Genomic DNA, 13,764 nt, shown 5'->3' with positions numbered 1-13,764 from the left:
TACCGTACAGTTTATCGATTCTCATGAGATCTTTCTGTACAAGTCTTTTTGTATTGCAGAGTATTTTCATCATCTTTCATCTTGTATTGAGTAGTATTTCTAATTTGTTATTGAGTTTTTCAGATGATTTTATTCTGCAATATTCAATTAATAACAGTAATATCACCTGAACTATTCAACAACTATGACAACGGCTTCGCCAATACAAATTTAGTACGAACACTTGGTTTTTTCAATACTTTCTAAGTAACTATCACCATAACACTCCCTATCCCTATTACAATCGAACCACCATATTTCTCTCTTTCAAAAACTTGGTAAGTACATTCACAGTACCATACTATACTATAATAATATAATAATATACTATAGATATAATAATTTCACAATATTCAGATCTAGACATAAAAACAATAGTCGACAAACTGCTTACAAAATGAGCAGTCGCTAAAGTATTGCAAAACATTTTTTGAGAAACATCCCACATCGTATTTTACATTATCATAATCGAACCGGCTACCCTTGAACCCTGCTAGAAGAAGTTCTCATTTTTTGTCCAGATTTTTGTGAAATGTGAAAGAATTTCTTGTTTTGGTGGTCGAACATTCTTTTGCTATATTGCTATGACACCACCTTGAACTCTGTAGAAAAAGTTGTCTGGTTAAATTTACATTCTTCTTCTTTATTTTCTTTTTCTCTGTCTACTTCTTATTTTTCTTTATATTATTCTCCTCCTCCTTCTCCTCCTTCTCCTCCTTCTCCTCCTTCTCCTCCTTCTCCTCCTTCTCCTCCTTCTCCTCCTTCTCCTCCTTCTCCTCCTTCTCCTCCTACTCCTCCTTCTCCTCCTTCTCCTCCTTCTCCTCCTTCTCCTCCTTCTCCTCCTTCTCCTCCTTCTCCTCCTTCTCCTCCTTCTCCTCCTTCTCCTCCTTCTCCTCCTTCTCCTCCTTCTCCTCTTCTCCTCCTTCTCCTCCTCCTCCTCCTTCTCCTCCTTCTCCTCCTTCTTCCCCTTCTACTCATTCTCTTCTCACTCTATCCTGAAGAAATCCAATTCTCATTCTCCTCTCTCTACCTGTTTTTCTCCTTCTTCTCTTTACTGCTTATTTCTTTTTTTCTTCCTCTACTTCTCCTTTTTCTTCTCCTCTTCTTCTTCTTCTTCTTCTCTTCTCTTCTTACTTTCCTTTTACGTCTACTTTTCCGTCTTCCCGCTTCCACTTTTCCCCTATTTTCTCCTTGTTTTGCTCCTTTTTATCTCTTCTCTTTCTTGATTTTCGTCTTGCACCATGTATTCTTTTTGGATCTTCCATGTATATTTTTGTAAAATATGAAAGAACTATTTGGTTGTGAATACTTTTTTGACTGACTAAACCTTGAACGTGAGAACGTGTTTTTCTGGTAGATACCATTATTCTAACAAATTGAGTGTCATAGTGTCAGACAAACATGTTGCCTCATGACCAAATAGGACAATGGAAACATAAGAAAGAACATGTTTTTGGTCATTTACATGAGTGAGCCTATTAATTTGAGTGCCTCTTGAAAAGTGTTTGGCGTAAGCTAGATGTCTGAGAGGATAGATTTGATCATTTGTTTGAGAGAAAAATGATAATTCGTCCTATTACAGCATAATCGATTAGAGGACCGCTAGGTCTGGTTTTTTACACAACTGGTAAACGTGCCTAATATTAAAGGGAACCGGTATTTTTTACAACAAACACACATTGATAAAACCGGCTATCCCTAACTATGCTTTAAGTTTGTTATTTCTTTAGGTGTTGCTATTATCAAATACTGATATTTCAGGAGAAGAAGGAGAGGAGATAGGAGAAGGAGGACGAGAGGGATGAGGATGAAAAGGAGAAATAATAAGAGAATAATAAAAAAAGAGATGCAAGAAAATGAAGTAGGAGAGAAATCTCGGCATAGACAGAACTTTGCAAATTAAATTTCGACTCACCATAGAATAACACTGCATTTTGAACGCCTTTGTCCAAACGCAGAGAACCTCTTTTTCCAACGTGTAGGCATTTATGGGTTTGAAACGCTCTGTGTTAAAGACTATTTTCAACCTATACTGGACGTAACGTAAGCTGTAGCCTACTATGTTTTAATATCGTTTTTGTGGTTTGTGAGGGTCCACAGCAACAAAGGATTCATAGTTTATAGCAACAATTCATGTGAGCCCCACACTTACGGAGTAGTTTGGCTCGTTAAACCTGTTAATTCAATTTCAAATCTCTAGACTGCCAGGATACCTTATCTCAATTTTATGGCAATTATTATTTTCTTGGTGATTATAGTATATTTGAGATAATTGTCAGTAATTAACAAGAATCAATAAAATAATATTAGATCGAATATACCCGAATGACTAATAGAAGGCAGTGGAAAAATAGAAGTGGCAATTATGCTCTTCTATCATTTCCACTGACTTTACAGCGGCAATCTCACTATAGAAGTATGTTGAAGACTAGTTTTTTGAATCTCATCAGATTAGATAAAATTCTCCCAGAATAATAATTTACTATTCCCAAATATTTTTTCGATGATTTGGGACATGAAACCTAGACTGGAATAAATAAAACCATTCGAAAACATCTTATAACAAGCATTCATAATAAGCAGTACCAACAAATATTATTATTGATCCGGGTAAAACTATCGTAAAAAACTAATATAAGCATTCTTCAGCTATTCCAATACACTTTCAGCTATTCCAAAGTTTTTGTATTATTCCGAGTATAATACTATCTTAGCTCTTTTCAGTGATGATATTTCGAAATTCTCAAAGAAGAACCCATCCAATATCTTCCAAAGTGGAGAAATTATCTTGTTGAACGGTTCAATAACTTTCGCTTGATGAATTTAATAATAATGAATGAATGAATCCGAGTGTGAAGATTCAAAGTTGAAACTGAAAATTATCAATGGTGAACTTTTGATTCTACTCACAAACTTCACCGTTTTATTATTGATTTGAACTTGAGTAACGGGTGGAATGGGTCTATTATGTTCTTATTAATGACTTTTAAATGAATGCGGAGTGCTTCATCACGTAAGTGTAAGTGATAGTTCTCTACTATTAACACAAATAAGGGATACTGAGTAGAATATAAAAAAGAGGGATAGATTATTATTTCATGCTATATTACAAATATAACGGTAGATTCCATACAGATATAACTCAACTTCTAGGGTTCATATTGAAGCATTTTGATAATTGATTGCTTTCAAAAAGAGGTGACTGGAGTTTGAGAAATTTTCATTTTTCATTTCCATATTATTATTTCATCAACTTTCATACTTCGAGCATAGAAAAAACCGTGTTCTCTCCTCCTTGCTTCGAGTGAGAAAATCAACTATAACAATTATTTTTTATTCGGCATATTCTATAACAGTTAGTTTTTTTTCAGTTTACTACGAATCAGATCTACAGTACAGTATTTGCTACTAGAAAAATTGTGTTTGCAGTTTGATGACTAAAACTAAACATCTTTCCATTACTCTTAGTACAACTCATATCAATGCGTACAGAAGCTGATAAACTACTCCAACCTTTCTAGCAAATAGAAATAGGGCGCACAGTCATTAGTACCACAGTAGGCCTACCAGTAGGCGTACAGAGAGCAAACAAATTAGAGTTCTTTCAGTTCATGCGGTTTTTCATCTACCTATGAGACTTACTTCAAAATAACAGCTTGGTTTGGATAGTGTTATATTTTATAAGGAGTTCTGGAGTGAGTTTCACTCTATGCATCTATTATGCCCTTTTTATCAGTCTTTCGCTGTTCATATACCGTGTCTCACAACTAACATGCTGTACATGTGAAACAAGAAAATTTTTGTTTGATCACATTTTTCGTTGTGAAATCAATATATCTAACATTTAAAACTTATCAGTCACCTGCATTTCCATGTCATACGACGAAATTAATCAATAAAACACACATTTATAAGCTATCATTCACCGGTCACATGTCTAAAAAAAGGTTGAATGAACTTTTACGACGTAGTAAACTGACGTTTTGTTAATGGAAAACCCATGTACGACTCCCATTGGTTCTTGTTGCCCGACCAATAAGAACGTAGAAAATGTTGTATGTGGGTTGCAAAACTTCCAGTTCTGCTCAACTTTGTACAAAAACAATAATTTCTCATGTGAGGCCTCATTAGACCCCTAGTGAAACTTTTGCTCAGCCTCATCAAGTCTCTTCATTGTCTGGATTTAATCCTATTAATCATAAGGACTGTTTGCTATTTCTCAAAGTTAAAGTTCGTCATCATGAAACTTGGGAACTTCCAATCAATAGATTAGTTCAAAACGTTGAAGTTTGATTTTGATACAATATTCTACCAATATGGAAGATTTTATTCTACCAATTGTAGATGCTATTAAATTCTGTGTGTGGAACCAAACAATCGAACTGAAAAATATTTCATTTTTGACAGTACACAGAACTGGAGTAAAACAGGATACAAATCTAAATTTGGAATTTGCTTTCAGCAGAATAGACTGAATTTATTTATTCCTTTATTGATCCAATGATATCCAATATTATTATTCAATAGAATAATTGGGAGAAGATGAACAAACAAAACCCAAAACAACTGGTCCTCCTCCATTAAATTCATATACTAATTAAGAAATTAGGTTATGTTTCTCCACTCTAAAATTTTTGTCCAATTTTCTCTGCAAACATTGACAAATTGATGGGAATTGTAGAGTACTGGTATTAATTTATCTGTTTTGCCTTGTATTGACTTTGACAATCTTCCACGCTGTAGTCCTACGTTGAAAATATCTCAGTGCATGGAATTCGAAATTTGCAAGATATGTACCGTACGAGTGAGTATTTCTGTGAATTTTGGAATGTGGTGATACATTTAATATCAATAACTAACAAATTGATGTCAGGAATTTATCGGTCCATTGAATACTGTGCTGTTTAATCAAATTTTTCAACATTTCATGAATCACTTCAACTATAAATCACCTAAAAATATTAAATATCACTCAACACCTAGTGAATACTCTTAGATTTCACACATAATATAGCATATAGCATATAGCATTAATTATACAGTATAGAGGGACCAAACACGTCCTATTCTCTAGCATTATCCTACGATGATAAAGTAATCAAGTCATCAATAAAGTGCTAAGAACTTTAATATATTTGAATTCTATGCACGAATACATAACTTTCTGAATCTCATAACCAACATAGAGAATAGTAGATATGTTTGGAGATAGAATAGTGGGGATTCAAAATAGATAATAACAATGATGTCACAATAATTGTCTCAATGACGTCATCAACTCGGGAAAGCAGCGGAATTTCCATCATAGATGGAAAGCGCGTCCGGCGAAGATCATCGACCCGGAAAATTCATTGTGGGCGAGAAAAGCTCTTTCCTCTTCAAGAGAGACAGAGAGAGCAGTGGAGTGAGGGAGGGAGAAATTCTCAGATATGAATTGACACGTGTTTGGAATATGAGATGTGTGCTTGGTGCTCGATAATTATTGTTCAAACGGCCTATATTCTCCATGGAAAGGCCCAAATTTTAAGTTTCAACATATCACATACCTATTTAGTATGTTTTACAGAAGATTTTATTTTTCAAGCCATAGCCTGGAAGATTTCGTCGATCGAACTCCGAAATCAGAGATGCTTAGGACTTAAGGCTATTGAGATCATTTCAAACTGTCAGCATTGGATGAACGGAAATCATTGTTGTTGTTTTCAAGGAATGATGACAACTCCCCTTCTTGATCACTCCTGTTTCTATCTACTTTGAACTTCTTTCAACTTCTTCATTCTTTCTTTATTGATGCATACAACTTCAACACTTCTTTCCTTTGTTTTCAGTTTCCAAGTGAGTTGAACGACATTAAATAAATAATAAAAATTGTATTTGTAGGTTACACTTCAAGAGTTCCATTTATTAACATTCGAAAATGATACAGAGAACACTTCATTTCAAACCAAGAGATAGTTTTTGGCTTTCTCTAAAATCTCACAAATGCTGGAAGTTTGATTAAAATCTCAGAATAGCTTTTCAGAACTTGTCATTTCAACTGAGAACTCACATTGTATTGGAAACCGTTCTCTTTTCAGATACACTACCTGCATATAATACGTAATTTTCAATTGTATCATCAAATCTGTTCAATATTCTCAAGAATTCCTGGTCACATTATTTAAGAATCGGAAATGTGCTGTATTCAAGTTAGAATCAAATATTCAAATATTCAAATATTCAAATAGAAAATAGAATAATACACTCTTCATCGACCTCCCACTTCTCTTCTTCGTTCTGCTCTTTATATCTTCTCAAATGCAACCTCTTCTCCTCTTCCCCTTCTCCTCCTTCGCATGTCTTTCTTCCACCCCCTCTCGCTTCTCTTACTCCCTCTCCTCCTCCTACTCTCACTCCACCTCATTCTCCTCCTCCTTCATCACTCCCTCATTCTGCTGCATTATTTTCTCGTCCGTTGCAAGGCTCTACCCTGTAAGCTACTTATCGCTGCTACGTACAACTGCTCTGCTCTCTGAGTTGTCAGCTTGTCCTATTACAAACAGTATTTGATTCATCCGAAAATTAGGTTTTCGTCGAATACACGCCTCTACAATAATATTATCTTGTGCAGCCTGTTTGTACTCTTGTACTCTTGCTTGTAAATGTTTTTGTACATTCGTGTATGTTTGTTAAGGCTGTTATGCTAGAATGAAATGTGCTTTTGACATTTTGAAACTGAGCTCGCATTACGAGAGAAACAAGGAGTTGTGGAAAAAGGGAAAAGGACAAGGGAAAGAAATGGAAAAGAGGAGTGGTAGAAAAGAAAAAGATCAATATTTTTGATGAATTGCAATGTGATGTGATGAGCGGAATGGGAATGAGAAGAAGATAGTGGTACAGAGGAATGGAGGTTGAAAGAGTTATGTGAATATGAATGAAATTAAGGAGAAGTAACAGCTGTGCCTAGTGGAAAGTTCTGTGTATATTTTTGGCTTCAAAATTTTCTGAGATAACTCAACTTATTCAAAGTGCGGTGATATTAAGTGCAAAATTTGACTATAATTTGGTATTTTAATCATTCTAAATTCAAAATTTCTAGCTAATAATATTCTTGGACAGAACTTTGAACTTCAACTTTTCTCAGTAAGAACATAACCTATTTTTTCGGACATTTTTTTATTTATCAAAATTTGGAAACATAATAGTTTTGGGCTATGCCTGTTGTTCTATCCCGATCATATTCATATGATTTGTAACTATATCAACAAATAAATAAATGAATAAAGTATCGGGAGAAGGAGAAGGAAGAGACGAGTAAGAGGAGGCTGAGGATGAGTAGAATAAGTGGAAAGATGGAAAGCATAAGATTGAAGAGGAGGAGAAGAATGAGAAAAATAATGATAGGTGGGAGGTTATCGAACCGTTTTAACCACTCCACATCCTTTTTCTATCGTTCTCGTCCGAATTTGAATTTAAATAGTATTTGATATTGTATCTTCATATTAAGTCTCTTTTCTAATGTGATTCATTCTTAGATTAAACCACCAACTTGATTTATTCATCCATAGCATTAACTGTGCTTGAGCTACAAGCATTTGAGATTTATATGAGACTGTTCTAGATACAGAGAGAAGCAGGGAACAAGATATTTTGAGATAGTATCAATTCCACAAGAAAATTTATAGAACTAGTAGAATGCTAATGAAATGGCATGTATTCAACTTGCCATTTATGGTCTTGCAATAAAATGTCCAAAATTGCCTCATCATTTTTTAAAATGACATACGATAGATGAGTCCCAGTCGACGGACGTTTCTACGTAGCTTGTCGTGGCTGTTATGGACTCTGGAGTGACAGTATTGCAAATCTTGGGGAACGGCAAAAGTTTTCCTTTTATTGTTTTCCTTAAATTGTGCTAGGACCTTGTCTCAAATTTTGCCACAGGGATAAGTTCATGATGGTAATGCCGTCAAGATAAATTATTATTCGCTGTACGGCATATTTAGGAATATTTTTCATAAGCTACTCTCAGTGCTATTACACGTTTCAAACTAGTCCAGTGACCCATTATTACTAAAATGGCAAAATTTCCACATCAATTGTGCAAAATTTAGAACATCTACCGACTGTATTATTTCATATGGGGATCTCAGGACTCTAGACTGTATAGATACACTTGATAGTTGAAAGGATTATTACTAATACAGAATTTGGCATTAATTTTTTATATTGACTTAGACTACACTACTCGAACCATATTATTAACAGCTATTGTTGATTGATCATGAGAAATGTGAAGAACTAAAATTTCTCCAAAGCTCTGGGAAGAAGGTTCGAAGCTCAAAGGTATTAATAAATAGCGGAGATGAGTTTCAGCGGTTACCCGACCAACAGGAATACCTAGTGACCGTTCCTCACCAATGTGAGAGATTATAGAAGAATATACGGCATACTGAAGAAACACTCCCATTACATGTTTCCATGCCTTCTTGTCTGCATTTTCCCATTGTTCATGCTTGGTTTACTGGGCTATGGAGTGCTTTAATTTTTTACTATGCTAGTTTTATACTGTGCTATTTGGTTCATTCAAATTCATTTTGAGATTATTTTAGGCTTAAATATTATTTTGCTGAGCGTTTATTGCTTTTATACTTAATGTTCATTGAATTGACAAGGAATTGAAGATTCTTTCCAGTCTCATTGACGAATCAAAATAGAAACTTAATCGACAATAGATTATCCATTGATTTGATCCTGATTTCGTTGGTAATCAAAACTCGAGAAAATTTAATTTGAAAATATGTGGCAGCAAAATAGACATATAATAGAGAGAAGTGTCTCATTCGAGCTTCTACGATGAAAATAATGTGATCATTTTGCTAAAAAAAGTGTCCCAATTAAGAAATTTCTTTCAGCCTTCAGTCAACGGGTTCTAATGATAGCGTCGCCTTGTTACACTACTTAACGAGCTTCCTTTGTATTTTGAACAATTTTATCATCTTTTCCCAGAATATGACAAATCACAGGCTAAAGAAGGGGTGAAAAGATAGTGAGGGGGACAGGGAATGGAATAGTTTGACCATCAAATTACTCTTGAAAATATGTGGGAATTGGTTACAGAATGAGATATCTTGAAGATGGGTTATAAATATGTCTATAACCAAATTAAGTAGTCTATTCAGATTGAAGTTGAGAATACATGGATGATAAGACAAAAGGAACAATAATATTATGTAAAATAAGGTTTTCTGTTGGATGGGTGATCGTTTGTTTGTCTGCAACACTACTCTTCAATATTATTTACTCTCAAAGTCAGTGATTAGTTCTCAGTTGTTGAAAGCTCACTATTTACTATTGTAGGAGCATTTTTCTATGTATGGTAGAGAATCAGCAAAGCCCCAACGGTGCACGTTTCTCTGGCATCTTCCCTGTCCAGTCCTGAACCAATTCAGCAGTACCCAAAGGTGCCTTGGAACCTTTGAATCATTCACACGGAGTGTGTGATTCTAGACTAACAATCTCTTTATTCTTCACCAATGATGAATCCCAAGTACTGACAACTTTTGATTGATTGTTTGCTGATGTTCAGGATGAAGAGAGTGCAGCCAAGCTTGAAAATAGTTATTAATAGGTCGTTCATGAATTTTATTTGAGAGTAAGATTAGATTTATCGTTCTCATAATTATTATTATAATATATTTTGTCTTTGGAGTAAGGTATCCCACTCCACATTCTATCTAACGTGTAACAATGTGATTAATTATGAGTATTTGGAGAGTGAGAGCACAGAAATTGTAAAAAGTCAACATCTTAAGCTGCTTACAGACTTATGCGCCACGATCACGCGCATTTCGATTTTCATCAGCTGATGCTATGCTTGCTGTATCTTACTGTTTATGTACAAATACAGCTATAATGAGCACATCATCAGCTGAAGGAACGCGAAATGCGCTTGTTCGTGGCGCATAAGTCTGTACGCACCTTTATAGAGAATTTTTCAAACATGAGTCGATGAAAACATTTTGTACACATTGTATTGATGTCTGCGAAGGGTTTTGTCAGTTATCTCATCTGATAATGTCTACCCAAGGTGTCGCCTATGTAGCCAAATACACTCAATACGCCCACATAGTGTGAATTGCAGCACGTGTGTAGTAGACGGCTCAAACGTATATGCTAATGTGTGGTGGACCATGACAGGATCCTCCCTTTCATAGCTGTGATCACTTTCAATGGACTTATGGAATGGTGAGTCTCTCTCCTCTCTAAAGAGATCTCCTCTTTTGAGAAATCCTCTCTGTCGAGGAATTTTCTCTCGGAAGAGATCCTCTGTCTCTCCAATTCATCTGCGAAGAGATTCTCTCTCTCACTCTCTCTCTCACTCTCTCTCGTAGCAGTGGCTTAAGAGATTCTCTTTCTTAAGAAGAGGTTTATCTTCTTCTTCTTCTTCTTCTTCTTCCTCTTAATGTGCCTGTCCGCTTCCAGAGGTTGGCTACCATGGTGGCTAGTTTCGCCCTATCCACAGCTGCACACGGAGCGATTCCGCGGTGTTCATGGAGAACCAGGCTCTCAAATTTTTCAGCCTTGAAATTCTTCTTCTGCCGACTCCTCTCCTTCCCATTAATCTTCCTAGCAATATGCCATTTAGGAGAACATAACTGTGTGAGTTTCTCATAATATTCCCAAAGTATTTAGGAGATAACGCAGGTTATCTGTGTTCGTTTCGGGTAACGTAGAAACTGTGTGCTAGAAACGGTTGGATACCTTATCTACACCATTTTAAACTGTATTTATGGGTCAATGAATATTGGATTTTAGTGATTATATGGGAGAATAATATTGTATGGGAGATCACGAATGGACAATACGACAGCTTCATGAAGTCGATGAGACCATGCCACACCGGATGCACACACATTTTCCATGTGCGCAGTGACCAGTGACCAATTTTGCCGTATACTTGTGTGACATTAGCCTTTGAGAAAACATGTGATTCGAAATACTCTAGTTCAGTCAATATAGATATGAAAAAGGGGGTGTACTTGCCCAAAAACCTTGTATTTTCGGTTCATTTTCCAGTTTCCAACTATTTCCGCCGAATCCAGGAATCGAACACAAAATTTTGCTTTTGCCTTTTTATCAGTTTTATAACATTCTGAATAAAATGAAATCCTTCGGAAATTTCTATCTTTAATGAGTATAGTCACATGTTTCCAAAAATGAGTAAAATTTCAAGAAAAAATCAATTTTGATGATTTTAGTTTTTGATCAACAATGCCTTACGATTGTTACCATTTAAGTGTATAATTCAAAATCCCTCTGGGCGTAATATTCTCCTCTTCAATCTGAGACCAGGTAGAGCGCTCAAATCTCAAATACATTTCTCAGTTCACCTGATAACAGTGCTCCTTGTATTCTGAAAACACCTCATTTTTAGCTTCAACCATCATCACCAACTTCATTATCCACTCATTGAGATCATCGCACAATGATATAGGTTCATAAGATCATGTTATATGAGAATCACCCGTTAGATGCACTCAATTAAGTGGAAAGGCGTGCATAGCGACACCTCAAGGATCAAAATATATATTCAATATATTTTTAATATTCTGTTCGATTACTGCGGATTTGGCGGAAATTGCTGGACGCTGGAAAATGAATAAAAAATACGAGGTTTTCGGACCACTCTGTATGTAGGGTGGTTCTGGACTTCTCTTATGTATCCAAAGAATATTAAAAAATCAGAACTAGATTATAAATATTGCAAGCACCGATGTTTATAGTGACTGGACTACTCGTTCTGTAGTTAGATTTTAAATCTGTTAACCTACCTCTTCAGTGTGAATGAGATATGATTTTGGATTTGTAAATTATTTATTATTGTTATAATTTCTAATTAATACTATTCTTTAGCTCTGTTGCTTTTCATCTTATGAGATTCACTCTAAACTGTCAGCATTCCTTGTGAATAACCCAAATACTTCCCATTAAATCATTACTGCGAGTTTGAAGTGAATCTCACTATAGACAAGAAGAATGTAGACCTACTCATCCATGATTGATTCAAGTTGTTTGATGATTCGCATTTAAAATAATACAGAAATTCCCATCCACCATAACAAGTGGGGGTCTTTTTTCTCCAAATTGGTTTCTACAGTTCTACGGATTTTGCAGTAAGCAACCTAGTGAGTTTGGACTCCCTAGTATAATGCCTCTAAAGCCCGGTCCAGACGGTCATGTTTAGCTTCAGTCTTTTGCTCAAGCAAAAGTCGGAGCATGTAAGTCGTTGTGTCTGGACGGTAAAACGGTTGGGTCTTCAAGCTTGTTCGTCAAACTTAAAATGTATCGGCCGGGAATCTTTTTCCATCAAACCGTCCGTCTTTTGCCTATCCACCAAGACCTAAATCGCGTAAAAATGAAGATAGAGAAATTGTGATTTCAGATTCGGATTCAGCGCCCTCAAATTAATAAAATGCCTCGCGAGTACTTGAAAATAAGCATGTTTTTTTATTGATTATAACGCCATTTAACCCTTTTTTCTTTCTTGATTCTCATGATGCTCTCAGAATTTGATGTTGATACTATGATCTACTATCATGATATATTATGATGTACTATATTGTTGATAAGAATACTATCTTTAAAATTTCAATACATTTATAATCTCTGTGTCTCGAGATATGGCATGTAAACCAACCCATTTAGTGATTAACAGTAATATTTTTGTCATTATGTTGCTAAATATAGCATTATCCAATAGAATCAGCGAAAAAATACGATATAATTATTCATCTACCGGATTTATGGAATAATGAGCACAAAAATAGGAAAACGGACGATATAAGACGGATGCGTGTGGACGCAATTTTACATCCGTCTTTAGCTTGAACCAAACGATCCGTCTTTTGCTTGAGCAAAAGACTGATGGTAAACTTGAGCGTCTGGACCCGGCTTAAGGCCCGTATGCAGATACTCGGTTTAAACGGAGGAAGTCAGCTATTTGTATAAATTCCGTATGGATCACATTATGTTAAATGCAAGCATATCTACAAGTAAACGTAGTTTAGCGTTTAAAGTAGGTTAACTTTTTTAGCAAAAGGCCCTAAGCGTCCTAGGATTGTGCACGTGTAATGTAAGTCATGGAGTGAATCACTATTATATGATTTTAGAGAATATATATCTGTATTTTGATTAAGATTTTAGAGTTTTGATTCAATTTTCAGTTTCATGATTGATACTGTTTAAAAAAATGAATTATTGGGAGAAGTTACATTTAATTGGAATCTACATGGCAGTTTGCTTGATTTCTATAAAAATTATTTTCAAAATTATTATTGTTCGTTCTACCTTTGACTAACGGTAGATTTACGTTAGTTCTTCCTAGCATATTAGGAAGGGGAGGGTTGGGAAATTTTCTTTTAAGCAGTCATTTCATTACAAGTTAGAAGGAAGAATATAGGCAGGCAGTGAGTTTCATTTTAAATTGTCATCATTCTTCATATATAACATCGATGCTTCCTATTCAACTTATATGATGCAAGTTTGACTTAAATCTCACTTTAGGGAAAAAATAATACTGTGAGATAAACTTGAGACGTTGTTAATTACAATCAGTGGCTCAGTGGGAAGCATCAATTTTATTCATTTATAAAGAATGCTGAGGAATTTTTAATGACAGTCTGCAGTGGAACTCACTAAAGAATGTCTCAAGTCTCTTCCTTTGGGCCTAATCCTTCGAAGAAG

At 35.3% G+C, this 13,764-nt stretch overlaps 1 protein-coding gene across 1 annotated transcript in view; it reads right to left on the bottom strand.

The window, feature by feature from the left end:
* Positions 1-13,764, bottom strand: part of LOC120351069 (alpha-1D adrenergic receptor-like) — a 48,415-nt gene that overhangs the window by 33,292 nt on the left and 1,359 nt on the right. The window lies entirely within an intron of this gene.

The sequence above is a fragment of the Nilaparvata lugens genome, chromosome 4, assembly GCF_014356525.2.
Source record: "Nilaparvata lugens isolate BPH chromosome 4, ASM1435652v1, whole genome shotgun sequence".
NCBI lineage: Eukaryota > Metazoa > Arthropoda > Insecta > Hemiptera > Delphacidae > Nilaparvata > Nilaparvata lugens.
The sequence above is the reverse complement of the archived record's forward strand: the minus strand, read 5'-3'. Positions and strand labels throughout refer to the sequence as shown.